Raw genomic sequence first — 17082 nt, forward strand, 5'->3', positions numbered from 1 at the left:
TAACTCACAGTCATTATATGTGGGGGGCTGCCTTTTCCTTTGGGGTATTTCTCTGAGGCAAGGTAGGCTAATTTTCTATCTTCAGGCTAGTTAGTTTCTCAGGCTGTGCCGAGTTGCATAGGCAGAGTTAGGCGCAATCCACGGCTGCCTCTAGTGTTGTTTGGAGAGGATTAGGGATTGCGGTCTGCAGAGTTCCCACGTCTCAGAGCTCGTTCTATGATTTTGGGTTATTGTCAGATCACTGTATGTGCTCTGACCGCTATGTCCATTGTAGTACTGAATTGCCTTTCATAACAGGCTGCTCATCCAAACTCTGGATTATCGTGCATTGCAAAACTTCATCAATTTTTCTCTGCCCTTCACAGCAACATTGAGTTTGTTTTTAATTTTAAACAATTTTGGTTCTCTTTCTGTTCTCTATGCTCAATGTGGCACAGATACACAAAGCAAAGTTTGAGTACACTTCTCCCCTTTTTATCTGGTTTCTGGTTTGATTTTCATCTGTTACTTGCTACAGGTGAGTTTGAATGAGCATCACATGCTTGAAAAAAAAGTTGTTTACCCACAATTTTTTAGAGGTGCCAACAATTTTGCAGAGGTCATTTTGGGGGATTTGAATGAAATTATGTCCAATTTGACTTTTTTCTCATTTTTTGATTTGATCCAATATACACTGTTGTGGATTCTGTTGTCGGGCTCCCTCCTGTGGTCATGAATGGTACTTCGGCTGGTTCCGTCCATGGACTTCCTCTGGTGGCTGTGGGTGTTTCTGAGATTCCTTCCACAGGTGACAAGGCTAAGTCGTTAGTGGGCTGCTCTATTTAACTCCACTTAGATCTTTGCCCCAGGCTACCTGTCAATGTTCCAGTATTGGTCTTGTTCACTCCTGGATCGTTCTTGTGACCTGTCTTCCCAGCAGAAGCTAAGTTCCTGCTTGTTTTTTTCTCTTGTTTCCTTTTTTTCTGTCCAGCTTGCTATTTTGATTTTTGTCTTGCTTGCTGGAAGCTCTGGGACGCAGAGGGAGCGCCTCCGCACCGTGAGTCGGTGCGGAGTGTCTTTTTGCGCCCTCTGCGTGGTCTTTTGTAGTTTTTTGTGCTGACCGCAAAGTTGCCTTTCCTATCCTCAGTCTGTTCAGTAAGTCGGGCCTCACTTTGCTAAATCTATTTCATCTCTATGTTTGTAATTTTCATCTTTACTCACAGTCATTATATTTGGGGGCTGCCTTTTCCTTTGGGGAATTTCTCTGAGGCAAGGTAGGCTTAATTTTTCTATCTTCAGGGCTAGCTAGTTTCTTAGGCTGTGACGAGTTGCATAGGGAACGTTAGGAGCAATCCATGGCTATTTCTAGTGTGTGTGATAGGATTAGGGATTGCGGTCAGCAGAGTTCCCACGTCTCAGAGCTCGTCCTATATTATTAGTAACTATCAGGTCATTCCGGGTGCTCTTGACCATCAGGTCCATTCTTGTCCTAACCACCAGGTCATAACAATACACAAGGAAATAAACATGTGTATAGCAAAAGATGTGTAATTGCAAGAATTTTCTGGAAGAAACATTTTCCGGAACAGTTTAAAGGGTGCTAACACTTTTGGCCATAACTGTATATTACTAGCCTTTCTTTAATGTTATTTTTAAAGAAATGTTCCATGAAATTCAGTGTCAAAATAATGGAAATTTGTTTGATTAATATCTTACTTTTCAAGGAGACATACTACTTTATGCTGAGCACTGTGTGTTCAGTTTTTTATTTGTAGTGTGAATAAAACCTTAGACACAGATGCCTTATTGATTTCAACCAAGTGATACCCTGTGAAAGTGGGTTTTGCAATATAGAATTAAAAAATAGAATTCTTGCTGTTAGGGAAGACTGCTAGAGGGAGTATAGTGCCTTACCATCTATTGTTTGCACTTGCAACTGAAAACAAAAGCAGTATTAAGTAGAGATGAGTTGATCAACTTTCAAGGATCAAGTTATAGTTGAGTTTCCCGAATCTCGCGGTTTCACACAAATTCAAACATTTTGAAGCTCAATTTGCAAAATGGATTGTCATAATTTGTACAGAGGTGATCAATACCTGGGCTATCACAGATAAGCGATTCGCAGAGAAGCAAAGTTTCTCCTGCAAATTCATTTTCCATCTCCAGAATCGCTGGGTAAGTCTTTCTCACCTGTAGAGTCTAATCTCTTGTGCTCAGTGAGGTTCTCTCTCACTTCTCTCACCCATATATATTTTATAAGCTATTATAGTCATTCCATTCCTGAAATTTTCTAAAATTTATTTGTCGTAAATAGAATTTTGGGGAGAATTCTGTGAAATTCAATTTCAAAAGATAAGCTCATCTCTATCATTGCATACTATTTTTCAACTAGTTCTGGCTTTGGATAACAAAAACTTTGTCATATAAGTTTATGTCTGTGGAAGGGCTTTGGAATTTTTTATCAAAAAATCAAAAATCAACAGCTTTTAAAAATAAAAGTCAGTTTAGATTTTTTACGTAAGCACTTACGTACACTAATTAGATTAATAAATTGACTTATTATGTCTAACCTTGTCTGTTTAGACATAGCCATCTTTAATAAAAAGAACAACAAAGGTCACTGTAAAGTTATATGGACAGATCATCCAGATTCACTAATATCTGCAGGATAACTTGGTAACTCTTAACTTGCTTTAAACATTAAGTATCCTGAGTGGGACCCAATATCAATAAAATACTTGATTTGATGATTGATACAAGACGTCATTGCTGTATTGGTTTATGCATGGCAACCCCGAGATAGTAATGTAACTTGCAGTCTGTTAATAGTATTATTTTCACGTCGTATCATTACATTGAATTTGATTATAGTTAGAAATTATATTACTTAGCCAAACTCTATAAAATTTAAGGGTGGACACATCTGTGTGTTAGTAAATTGATCAGCAGGGATCTATAGTGAAATAACTAACTTAATTATGTGTATACTATTGTGGGAAATGTACGTGTAGTGTTTGTTTTTTTAATTCATCTACTGGTATTATTCACCAGGAATAACACACAGTTTTATCAAGTTTGGCGTTTGTACGCTATTCTTAATGAAGTACCTAGAGTGAGTAGAATTACTCCAGTATAGACTGCCAGTCTTGATGAAGTAACGTTTTGTAATGCTACTGTTTGGGATAGAATAAAATCACCAACAATCTTTACACTAAGTTGAATGTCGGGTTCTATTTTTATTCAGTACGGTTTGGGAACCTACCTGAACACCATTAATCAGTTGTGCACAACACGTTTTCTCTGCAAAGTAGTCTTGATGAAGAGTCTGCTGGAGTAATTCTACTCACTTTAATTATATATTCACCTTAACATGTGACTGTAGAAGTATTTCCAATAGTTTGTCATTAAGGAATAGGCATGGCATTTACAGAACCAAATTCTTAGAGTATTCATAACTATTCCTACCCTTATACTAAATTTGTTTTCATTTATTTACTAAGAATTTGTTAAAGCTCTAGTGAATAATCAAGTCTTATAAAATGAGTCGCATACTAAGCATCATTTTTTCTAAAGCTTTATTGATTGATTCTACACATTTTAGATTCATGCACATGATCTCTTGCATCTCTACATAACTTAAAATTATAAAGAGGTGCAATGCAACACCTTGAGATTTTAATGGCCCCTGCTATACATGTTTATTCCTCTAATTTTGTTTAGAAACAATCTGAATTTTTTATGTTGGATTTCAGATACAATATATTGTAACAGAGAAGCTACTAAATTGGGTCACATTTTAACCAACCAGTGATTGTGTGCAACAGAAACATGTTCTTTTTCTGCATTTGTTTGGGTTAAAACTGGGAATAAGGTCTGGTTGTTGGGTGTTGAAAAAATGATGGCAGGTTTCCATTATACTCATCATTGTTTTAAGCAACCAATTAAACTTGCTAGGTAACATATGTGAGGGCTCCTCTCAGCATGAAGAGCAGGCTCCTACAGCCTATATGAGTGATACCACCACGGAGCATGGTATAGACAATGACAGAGGAGGTATTTATCATTGCTGGCATTTCACACACCGGCAGTTGTGAATTTATGTCCGGTTGGAGTAAGGTTCACCAAATTTAAGAAAATTAGTAAATCTTTGGACTGTTCGTGCACTAAAAAAATATACTTCAGTTTACAACTACTGTGGATTTCAGCTACAATGCCGGCATACATTTTGACAAATCTGTTACTCAGCGGTATGCCATGCCACAATTAAAAAATGAAAAATAAAACTTGTAAATTACGCTGTAAATATGGTTGAGCCTTGATTTGTGACTTTTTTTCCCTCCAGAAAACTCGCATAGGGAGCATGAGAATTTCCTCTATTTTTTGGGCAGTAGTTTAGGTTCATAGTCTCTTACAGCCAACAATTTTTTGAGCAAGTCAACCCTCAAATTTGTATTCATTACAGCTTTTAAATCAAGCCACATAGGAGCAATCAGCTAGTGGTCATATCGGAGCCCGTCAAAAGAAAAGGTAATGAAAAAACATAAACCACAGTGTTAACTGTAAAAAGATTTAATAACTAAATTATAATTTCACTACACCTGAAGCTCTAAAAAAAATACACTTTACAAAATTGTTCTTCTGTGATAAATTTTTGCATATCCAAAAAAAGTTTTAATATCCAGATAACACAATTACAAATTATTTTTTTTCAAATATTTAAGGTTATGATAAAAATTGAAAAGCGCCAACAATTCTTCTTTTTTTAATTGGCCAATTACTGTATATACATGTTAGAATTCACAATCTTGACTTCAGTTGCATTTTTCTTTCTTTTGTAATTGAATCTGTTCCTTCACATATTAAATTATTCATAGGTTGGGTCTTCTCCTGTTGGTATTTGTTAAGTTCATTTTATTCTTTCAAACTTTATTTGAGGTTATCCATATCTAATTTCATTTTTCATACTTTCCTTATTAGATCCATCAATTATTAACAGCATTAAATTGAGGCTACATTTATTCAGGATGCCTTCCCAGTGCTGGACAAACACTGCCAAGTACAGAATTTCTGAATGTGTAAGATGCTCAGTCAGTACTATTATTATTTTCTGTCTCCAAAAAAATGAGAGTGGTAGCTGCATGCTAATCTAAATGCATGTTTGATTTCAATGCAGAAGATCATTTGATTCAATTTTCTATTCCAACTCTTTAGCAACATTGCCATCTGTACCATATTGAAAATTGTGGATATTTTAAATTAAAATGCAGAAAGCCTTGTCCTTCGAGAATAAGCATATTAAATATTCTTTCAACTGAGAACTTGTGATGAAGCATAAATCAATCTCTAAAAACTTTATTTAATGTATATTGGGATTATGACATGCTGCAGAGTTAAATTTTCACTTTGCCTTGAGATTTAAAACGGAATAATAACTAAGCTTTATGAATGCATAATACAAGTGCGACAAAAGATTTAGTTTATCGTTTTCCTATTTTATTTTTTTGTTACATTTATCAACGGAAGGAATATAGGTAGCATTCCAGACTACTCGGATGCAAAAAAAAATTGATCTGGCCACGAGCATAACGGCAATGTTTTAACTTATAAGTAGCTGAGCCTTTGTTAATAGTTTGATACACTTAGCTAAGGCAAAGCTCCTTATTACCTGAAAGGTTTCCAAGTGGGCAAATAAATATATATTTTTTGGATCTGAACTATTTAGGATGCTTCCTATATTTTTATTTTTCTAACTTCATTAGTTATTTGGGTTGCAACTATTGGACATGCACCAACTGCTACATTGAAATTGGTGTTTCTACATCAGAGTATCCTAAACAATCAAGTAAATAAGGATTTTGTGGATAAATGTCCTTGTCATTTTACATTAGAATGAGTAAATTGTGTGATTTTAGTGACTATAAACAACGCGCAGGCGAATCTAGGTTTTACAGCATCCAGGGCAAGAATTCAGTTTGGCAGCCAATCCTATAGACAGCTTAAGCATTTTGAGTAGCTGTCATGTTGCTGCTTATATGCAATGTGCATACTTACAGTCATATGCTGACTAGCTGTTCATCATTCTCTCAATATTCAGTGAAATACTACAGCTCCCACTTCAGCGAGAGAATAGGAAGAGAAATTAGTCTACAAGTGACAGTAATGAATTGACAGTATGAACTGACAAGTAGAGTCAAATCCTGACAGTAAGTATATTACACACTGTTGGGATTGGGCATGCTACATTGCTTAATTTTATAATTAAAGAGGTTGTCCAGATTTTGATGAAAGTCTCCTGTCACTCTATGCTATAGCAAACTTCTGACTCTTCACAGCTTAAGCACTGGACACTGTCAGGATTTTACTTTGCTGGCAGTGGGTGGTTAGGTGACCACAAGTATGTGATTTGCATAATTCTGACCACATTTGACTAGATGGGCACAGCCTCACTCAATGCAAATGAATTGACTAAAGCAGTGCACATCTAGTGTTAGGGGTCGAGTTCCCGCTTCTGCACAGGGGGAATCTCGGGCCGCTTCTGCTGCGGTCTCCCATTCTTCTCCTGCCGCAGGTAAACCTGCTCAGCGGAGACGTCGGTCCTTGCGTCTGGCTCAGTCTCACTCTGTGCTTAGGCTTGCTGTTGCTTCTCCAGCTTTTGCCATTAAAGCCAGTGCTGGGCAGCAGCGAGCGGACGCTTTTGGGACTAAGTCCTCCTTTTTCACTTCTGAGCATGCCCAGGGTGAGATCTCCCGTTGGAGATCAAGGGTCACATGCTCAGATGCTGCAGTGGTTCCCATTGGTCCTCCTGGCAGGTCCTGAAAGGGCTAACTTCTGTGGCAGCTGCCCATTGGTCCTTTATTGGAAGGTCCTGAAAGTAGTACAGCATATAAGCTTGGCATGACCGCACGGCCATGCGCTAGTGTACAATTGTATACGTGTGTTTGTTGTGAGTGCAAGTCGTTCATTAAATACCCCTACCCTATTGTATGACTGGTCACATATGGAGTATGGCTGCTATCTAGCGCCCGACTAACCACTCAATGTGTCACACACGTATCAGCGTCTATTGCTGTGTCCGCCAGTGCGGCGCCACGTGCCAGTAGTGCGCTTCCTGACCCACGTCTGGGTGCTTAGTGGTGTCTGCCAGCACGGCACAGTTCGCACTTCGGTGCTCTAATTATAATAGTTACCTAACACACCCAGTTGCGGTGTTCTGTCAGCAAGTGGTCTAATCGGACTTCAATCCTGAGTCTTGGGGTTGTGTTCGCTGACTCCTTGCTTGCACTCTTTAGTGCGGTATTGCGGACCTGTGGCTTTACCGGGTTCGCTTCCACCGCCATATTACGCTGCCATTTACTAGCAGCAGGTTTTCACCTGCACGGTGGACCCCGGACTGCGAACGCATCTATTACATCTTTCTTGGTGCGTTCCGCCAGTCCTAACATCTAGTAGGTACATGACTAATTGTATGCAAATCGATTACATGTGGTTACGTGACCCCCACTCTCCCGGCTCGAGAGAATCCTGACAGTGGGCAGTGGTGCACTCTGAGGAATCAGAAGTCTGAAGTCACATATAGTGATTGGAGACTTTCATCACAAACCTGGACAACCCCTTCAATAGTCCTAATATAAATCCAAACTTAACTTGTCAGATGGCCAAATACTTTAATACTTTACTTATATGGTCTTGTAATCTTGCGCGCTATGGATTGTTACCTGTGTATGGAATCAGAACCAATAATAGCACTAGAATGCATCACCAGAACCACAATCAGCACAGAAATACTGCACTACAACCGCCAGAAGTACAAAGATACAGCAATAGAAACCCCATCAGTACAGAAATACATTACTAGAACCAGAATTAGTATATTAATATATGCCTCCTCACACATTATCCCCTTGCTATCTATACTGTCTCCTCACACATTCTCCCCTCCCCCACTTCTCCTACTGTTTTCTCATACTCCACCCCACCCCTGCTACTCATAATGTTTCCTCATTTATTTTCCCTTCCCCTTAGTGCTGTCTCCATAAACCTTACCTTCTACCGCCCTCCATGCACCCCACCTCATCACAAATTACATACAGATCTGGCAAAAATTAAGAGACCACCACATCAAAACCCTGTCATGGGCAGCCCAATCTCCAGACCTGAACCCCATTAAAAACCTCTGGAATGTAATCAAGAGGATGATGGATAGTCACAAGCCATCACACAAAGAAGAACTGCTTACATTTTTGCGCCAGAAGCAGTGTAAAAGACTGGTGGAAAGGATGCCAAGACGCAAGAAAGCTGTGATTAAAAATCATGGTTATTCCACAAAATATTGATTTCTGAACTCTTCCTGAGTTAAAACATTAGTATTGTTGTTTCTAAATGATTATGAACTTGTTTTCTTTGTATTATTTGAGGTCTGAAAGCACTGGGGTTTTTTTAAATTTTGACCATTTTTCTTTTTCAGAAAAAAAAGTGCAAAATGTATTGCTTGGAAATTTGGAGACATGTTGTCAGAAGTTTATAGACTAAAAGAACAATTTACATTTTACTCAAAAATATACCTATAAAGAGAAAAATCAGACAAACTGAACATTTTGCAGTTGTTTCTTAATTTTTGCCAGAGCCGCAAATTAGATTTAAATAAATCTTCATTTTCTTCACCTTCATTAGAGCATTTACCATACAGACATTCACTGGCACAGGAAAGTGATGTCAGCAGCATGATCAGATGATCTGATCATACTGATGACGAAACCCAAACTCAGAAGTGCCAGCAGTCATGGCTTCAATTATACTCGTGCCTGAAAGATGCAGGTACAATTAAAAGCTGGAAGTTGGTGTGTTACTCCTTCTGTGAGCTAGCTGTCAGTTCCTTCCATGGCCTTAGGAGTCCTCAGAACTTATACAGCACCAAAGGAGCAAGCATGCTGTTACATGTTCATTAGACAATGGGTCAGAAATAATATGTCCTTATTTGTTGATTTTCTGCTTTCCTCATGTGGCTGGAATGGATCGTCACCAGATGTGCTTCTAGTAACATCCCATTCCAGTTTCATGACTGCTGCAGCAATTTTCAGGTCAGGTGAAAAAATTACAGGTCACAACTTCTTGTTTTGGACAGAACACCAGAACAGCTAATGTTAGAGCCTTTGGTTTCTACCTGGAGAGTATAGCATAATTTAGTATTTTAAACTATTAACTGCCTGTCAACGTTTTTATTTATCTTGGATAACCTCTCTCACCGTAAAATTATCAGTTAAGAGTTTCTATAAAATGTTACTTTAAAATTGAAGAGATAAAACAAATATTCCAGACATCTCTTTGGGAATTGCATCTTATAGATTCATATGAGAATTGCACACATTTTTCTGGATTAAGTTCAATTATCTATTTTTGCATCTGTTTTGATGTAAGAGTTTTCCAATATTACCCTAAGTAATTAACTTACAGTGTGATGAACATTGTAAAAGAATTCCTCGATGCCCATTTCAGGGAACGGAATGTACTTTTTACATATTTGGCACATTTGTCTAGAATCCATACAGATAAGATTGAAGGCGTAATGAACAAGTGATTATATTCCAATGTGGAAAAGGCAACATTCAATGTATAATTCAAAAAATGCTTCCATAGACTGCTGCAACTGCTGTAGTATTATTTACAGATATTTGTCTTTGCATTTATATTATATATGATATTATATTTTAATGTCATAACATAAAAAAACTACTGCATAATATTGTGTTAACCCCCTGACATTGCCAAAACAGCTCAGATCCATTAACGAGGTTGTCCTCTACTTTAGCATTGAAGGATAGGTAATCAGTGTCTAATTGATCAGGGTCCAACATTCGGTACTGCTGCTGATCAGCTGTTATCAGCTGTGGCCAGTTGGAAGTACTCAATTGCGGAGGTGGTCATCTTCTCATAGTGGCTGCCACAGGGTACTACACATCTGCCTCTCCACTATCAGAAGACAGTCAGCTCTGGGAGTGAGTACTTCCTGTTGGCGGCTGCCAATGACATCGGTAGCAGTTGATCGGTGGGCGTGTTGGGTGTGGGACCCAGAGCGATCAGACATTGATGACTTATCATAAGGATAGTTGATCAATGCTAAAGTAGTGGGCAACCTCCTTAATAACGGACTCTACAAGACTTTTGATTGTGTTTTCTTGTATTTGGCCCCAAGGGATGGATTAGGTGGGACCTCTTGGGATTAGACATGCTTTTCAAGCACTGGGGAATTTGGAGACCAAGTTAACACTCTTTACTCTTTGTTCTATTCTAAACAAGTTTCTCAGTAGGGTATGCATTATTCTGCTGCTTAAAAAGTCCACCAACATTTGAGAATACCATAGCAATAAAGGTGTGTACTGGGGGGACATACCGCTGATGCAGTTGCACCGGGGGCATACCGAGTATGCATTATTCTGCTTAAAAAGTCCACCAACATTTTAGAATACCATAGCAATAAAGGCCCGTACTGGGGGGACATACAGCTGATGCAATTGCATCGGGGCCAGGAGGTGGAGGGGGACCTTTGCAGGCAGGCAGGGCTGGTGTCACCACCCGGTACACCCTGCAAGTGCAGGGGCCCGCTCGCCTTCCGGGACACTGGTATGCTATGGGGCCCCCCGTGCTTTAAACTATTTGACATGTTTATCTCTCTCTGTTCCTCTGCAGATCCTCTCTTTACATTATACTGTATAGAGGACTATGTGGTGCCCATATTATTGTATGTATCAATACATGGTGCCCTTTATACTATATGCAGGACTGTGTAGTGCCCATAACACAGTATGAGCAATATATTGCATGGGTCCCATTATATTGTATGGAGCAATATATGGGGCCCATTAAATTTCATGAGACACTATGTTGTGCCCATTATACTGTGTGGAGAATTATATAGGAGGAAATTGACTTTTGTAATGGGTACACTGTTGAGGACATTTTCTATTGGCGGGATACATTTATCAATATCCCATTTACCTCTAATACTACAGGTACTTCAATCTGTGGAGCCTCGATCACCTGAATCCCTTCTGCTGTATGATATTGTAGAATTTATAATAGATATCACTCATGTAATGTAAGAAGTGAAATGTTTGGCATTGTACTATACCTATATTTCTCTGCCGTATTTGTGCATCACGAATTGTGGTGGTACGTGTTAAAGGGGCCCACTAAGACTTTCGCCCGGGGCCCACAAAAACCTGGAGCCGGCCTTGTATGTCTGTTTATGCACATGTGTGTATGTTTATATGTGTGTGCATGTGTTTTCCTGTATGTGTGTTTGTTAGGAGTCGAGTTTCCTCTGCTGCACAGGAGGAATCTCGATCCGTGTCTGCTGCGGTCTCCCATTCTGCATCGGCCGCAGTGGGGTCTGCTCAGCGGAGGCGTCGCTCCCAGCGTCTTGCTGGGACTGATTCTGTGCAGAGGGTTACTGCTGCCTTTTCTGGCTCTCCTGTTGTACCCTGCACTGATCTGCGGCGAGCAGGCTTCTCTGGGACTAAGTCCTTATTTTCACACTCTGAGCATGCCCAGGGCAAGATCTCCCGTTGGAGATCGAGGGTCACATGCTCAGGTACTGCAGCACATTCCATTGGTCCTCCAGGAAGGTCCTGAAAGGACAAAACTTCGGTAGCAGCTTCCTGTGCTGCAACTATATAAACTGCGCATGACCGCACGGCCATGCGCTAGTATTGTCTTGTAAATATGTGTGTGTGTTGTGAGAGAAATATAAAGTAAACTTTGGCACTCAACTTTCAATGATTAATGTATTTTATTGGCAGCCACTTGTGCAAACGTTTCGGTCTGTAACAATGACCTTCTTCAGTGTCCTGCAGTAACATCAAAATAAAGAGCAAACAATCAATATGTACAATAATATGAACAAAAAACAAAAAAACAAGACGAAGACTAATGTACAATATATATATATATATATATATATATATATCTATATATACACAGTGATGGATGGGAGAGGGGATGAGGATAATATTACGGGCGAGACAGAAAGGAAAAGAGGAGGAGATCATACCTCACAAATTTGAAGGTACGGTGTATGTGTGGCTCAAGGTCCAGGTGAGGTCCTGAGTATGGATCCTAAATTAGAACGAGGGTGTGCCGTATTAGACTGGACATGGTCTATAGAAGACTATATGTGAGAATAGAAAAATGAGAAACTAACCCATATACTGGTATAGACGAAGAAAATCTGGTAAGGAGGGTCAAAACAAAATGTTCCTCATTTGGTATACAGGGCAAGTCTGTGAACAAATATATGTGTACATGGGAGCACATGTGAATAAATACCCATCCAGGTAAAATAGAGCCTATGCTGAAAGATGCACACATGTGATATAATGTCCATACCTCTCCAGGTGAGATTAAGTCTCTGCAGACAGATGCACCTATGTAGCGTGTGTAATATAATGTACCAAGAGGTGACCCTAAAGTCCTGATTTAATAGGTATAGTGGAGGGATCCTCTAGAGGGTATCTATATTGGAGCAAAAAATATGTGTGTAAGCAATTCGTATATGAACAGGTTAAAAGAATTGAGGAGGTGGTAAGGGAAATATATACATACCATATGTGTATATATCATGAGAAGTGGATCCAAAGGTGGACCAAACTGGAAACCCTGCCTTGTAATAGGAGAAGACAGCGATATGAATTAATCTGGTAACCTCCCAAAGTGAAGTGCTGACCCCTGTGTTCTATCTTACCGGTGAGTGGCAGTGATACAGGTCCTGAACGCGGTGTCCACCGCTTGTTCCAAGGTGTGCGGCCATAATGCAGGGTGCTCTAATGTAGGAGGGGGGCGGGATCGCAGAGCGGCGAAACCGGAAGTGCGTCACCGGAAGTGACGCACCGCTGATGCCAGTGACACAGTGCGTGTCAGCAAAGGCAGGAGATGTAATGGAGGTGCGTTCCACCTCAACAGCGTTCCACTGAGGTCAGATGGGGTGGTGGAGAAACGTTCCACCTGGGAGGAAAAACGGGCATATATACTCTAAAGCCAGGAAAGTGGTGGATGCTTGTGAGTGGCATAAATGTACGGCCCTGAATGATAGTAGTGACATCGGATTTGTATAGAAATAAGGAGGAAAACAGGCAATAAGAAAAGAAAAAATGAAAAAGAAAAGAAAGAAGGAAAAAATGATAAAGAATGATAAAGGCAATGGGACTGAGGAGGGGATCCAGGGGGGGAGGAGGATCAGGACGTGAGAACTTTCATGACGTCAAATTCAATACTGATGACTCTGTAAAACAAAACAGCGTGTCAATATACTTATAAAATTAATGAATGTATACATATAATGTAAAGAGACCAGCCTGGTGTCAATCACTGTGGGAGAAACGAATATGTTATATAAATGCAAGGAGATCATATTCCCTGTTGAGACCTCTGGGTGTCATAGTCTCCAATTCGTGTATCCAGAACGCCTCCCTTTTTTTGAGGGTCTGGATGCGGTTGCCCCCCCGTCTGGGTACCGGGACATGTTCAATTACCTGAAACTTAAGTTGAGGTATGGAATGTCCTGCATCAATATAGTGGTGTGGTAATGGGAGCAATGTGTTCTTGCACCTTATTGTAGACTTGTGTTTACTGATGCGGTCTCTTATAGGTTGCGAAGTCTCACCAATATACAGGAGACCACATGGGCATTTAATGGAGTACACCACAAAAGAGTTATCACAAGTACTGTAATCTTTAATTTTATATCGTTTGCCCGAGTGTGGGTGGTAGAAGTGATCCCCTTTAAGAACATTCCCACACTGATTACAGTGTAAGCATGGGTGCGTACCCGTCCTAGGTTGAGAGAGGAATCTCTGAGTGGAGGTGCGTGGACCCGACCCAATATCGGCTTTGACCAATGTATCCAATCTTGGCCAGGCCTCTCCTTCACCATGACCAAGGACACATATCAGGTTAGCTTCCTTGACACCCTTGTGTCCAAAGACGCAGGTGGTACCATTAGTACGGATCTGTATAGGAAGCCCACAGACCGTAATAGCTTGCTCCATTATAACAGTCTACATCCTACTACCACCAAAAATGCTATCCCTCGCTCCCAATTTCAAAGGGTGGAACGCATAGTCACAGACCAGGCCAAGAAGCAGGAGAGGATTGATGAGATGTACAACAAGTTCAGTGAACGGGGGTGCCCCCCGGATGTACTATACAGTGCCCTACAACCATCCACAATCCCCAGACAGTCTGCAATGAATCGTATACCATTTGTACACACATATCATCCCTACGTCCACGTCCTGCATCGTAGTATTAGGAGACATTGGAGAATACTAGGGGAGGCACACCCCGATATACCAGAATTTCGTAACCATTTCTTACCCTGTTACAAACGGCCTCGCAATATTCGGGATACAGTGGTCAAAGCCGATATTGGGTCGGGTCCACGCACCTCCACTCAGAGATTCCTCTCTCAACCTAGGACGGGTACGCACCCATGCTTACACTGTAATCAGTGTGGGAATGTTCTTAAAGGGGATCACTTCTACCACCCACACTCGGGCAAACGATATAAAATTAAAGATTACAGTACTTGTGATACCTCTTTTGTGGTGTACTCCATTAAATGCCCATGTGGTCTCCTGTATATTGGTGAGACTTCGCAACCTATAAGAGACCGCATCAGTAAACACAAGTCTACAATAAGGTGCAAGAACACATTGCTCCCATTACCACACCACTTTATTGATGCAGGACATTCCATACCTCAACTTAAGTTTCATGTAATTGAACATGTCCCGGTACCCAGACGGGGGGGCAACCGCATCCAGACCCTCAAAAAAAGGGAGGCGTTCTGGATACACGAATTGGAGACTATGACACCCAGAGGTCTCAACAGGGAATATGATCTCCTTGCATTTATATAACATATTCGTTTCTCCCACAGTGATTGACACCAGGCTGGTCTCTTTACATTATATGTATACATTCATTAATTTTATAAGTATATTGACACGCTGTTTTGTTTTACAGAGTCATCAGTATTGAATTTGACGTCATGAAAGTTCTCACGTCCTGATCCTCCTCCCCCCCTGGATCCCCTCCTCAGTCCCATTGCCTTTATCATTCTTTATCATTTTTTCCTTCTTTCTTTTCTTTTTCATTTTTTCTTTTCTTATTGCCTGTTTTCCTCCTTATTTCTATACAAATCCGATGTCACTACTATCATTCAGGGCCATACATTTATGCCACTCACAAGCATCCACCACTTTCCTGGCTTTAGAGTATATATGCCCGCTTTTGCCTCCCAGGTGGAACGTTTCTCCACCACCCCATCTGACCTCAGTGGAACGCTGTTGAGGTGGAACGCACCTCCATTACATCTCCTGCCTTTGCTGACACGCACTGTGTCACTGGCATTAGCGGTGCGTCACTTCCGGTGACGCACTTCCGGTTTCGCCGCTCTGCGATCCCGCCCCCCTCCTACATTAGAGCACCCTGCATTATGGCCGCACACCTTGGAACAAGCGGTGGACACCGCGTTCAGGACCTGTATCACTGCCACTCACCGGTAAGATAGAACACAGGGGTCAGCACTTCACTTTGGGAGGTTACCAGATTAATTCATATCGCTGTCTTCTCCTATTACAAGGCAGGGTTTCCAGTTTGGTCCACCTTTGGATCCACTTCTCATGATATATACACATATGGTATGTATATATTTCCCTTACCACCTCCTCAATTCTTTTAACCTGTTCATATACGAATTGCTTACACACATATTTTTTGCTCCCATATAGATACCCTCTAGAGGATCCCTCCACTATACCTATTAAATCAGGACTTTAGGGTCACCTCTTGGTACATTATATTACACACCCTACATAGGTGCATCTGTCTGCAGAGACTTAATCTCACCTGGAGAGGTATGGACATTATATCACATGTGTGCATCTTTCAGCATAGGCTCTATTTTACCTGGATGGGTATTTATTCACATGTGCTCCCATGTACGCATATATTTGTTCACAGACTTGCCCTGTATACCAAATGAGGAACATTTTGTTTTGACCCTCCTTACCAGATTTTCTTCGTCTATACCAGTATATGGGTTAGTTTCTCATTCTGCTATTCTCACATATAGTCTTCTATAGACCATGTCCAGTCTAATACGGCACACCCTCGTTCTAATTTAGGATCCATACTCAGGACCTCACCTGGACCTTGAGCCACACATACACCGAACCTTCAAATTTGTGAGGTATGATCTCCTCCTCTTTTCCTTTCTGTCTCGCCCGTAATATTATCCTCATCCCCTCTCCCATCCATCACTGTGTATATATATATATATATATATTGTACATTAGTCTTCGTCTTGTTTTTTGTTTTTTGTTCATATTATTGTACATATTGATTGTTTGCTCTTTATTTTGATGTTACTGCAGTACACTGAAGAAGGTCATTGTTACAGACCGAAACGTTTGCACAAGTGGCTGCCAATAAAATACATTAATCATTGAAAGTTGAGTGCCAAAGTTTACTTTATATAACTTCTGGTTTGGGAACCCTCTTTGTGCACCTTCACAGCTGTGCCACGTTACACCATACTGTTGTGAGAGAAAGTCGCTCTTTAAATAACCCTCCCTATTGGATGACTGTTCGCGGAAGGTGTATGTTTGCTATCTAGCGCCCGACTTATCCTACAGCACGTAACACACATTACAGCTACCAGTTGCTGTGTCCGCCAGTACGGCGCCGTGCGCTTGCTCTGTGCTTTCCTGACCCAAGCCTGGGTGGTTAGTGGCGTCCGTCAGTGCGGCACCGCACGCACTCTTGTGCCTTTATATTATTATTTATGTTCCTCTGACACCCCAGTTGCGGTGTCGAGCGCATGGGGTCTTCTGAACTCAAATCCTCAGTCTCAGGTTTGAGATTAGTGACTCCTTGCTTGCGCTCTATGTGCGGTACCGCGGTCCTGTGACGCAACAGGGCCGCTTCCTTCACACAGGGTGAAGCTAACCCATGTGTGTATTCTTATAGTACTGCCATATAGTCCGTCTTTACTAGCAGCAGGGTTTTTACCTGCAGGGTGGACCTCGGACTGCGAACGCACCTAGT

The 17082-nt window shown here is 40.8% G+C and overlaps 1 protein-coding gene and 1 long non-coding RNA gene across 2 annotated transcripts in view; both read left to right on the forward strand.

Annotated features, from left to right (window-relative positions):
* LOC138656667 (bifunctional heparan sulfate N-deacetylase/N-sulfotransferase 4-like) overlaps window positions 1-17082 on the forward strand; it is a 1389166-nt gene that overhangs the window by 881153 nt on the left and 490931 nt on the right. The gene's annotated exons all lie outside the window — the stretch shown is intronic.
* Window positions 15576-16074, forward strand: LOC138658239 (uncharacterized). The gene is made up of 3 exons (XR_011317409.1): window positions 15576-15674; window positions 15765-15890; window positions 15997-16074. It is a non-coding gene; the product is annotated as an uncharacterized lncRNA (long non-coding RNA).

The sequence above is a fragment of the Ranitomeya imitator genome, chromosome 1 (assembly GCF_032444005.1).
Source record: "Ranitomeya imitator isolate aRanImi1 chromosome 1, aRanImi1.pri, whole genome shotgun sequence".
NCBI lineage: Eukaryota > Metazoa > Chordata > Amphibia > Anura > Dendrobatidae > Ranitomeya > Ranitomeya imitator.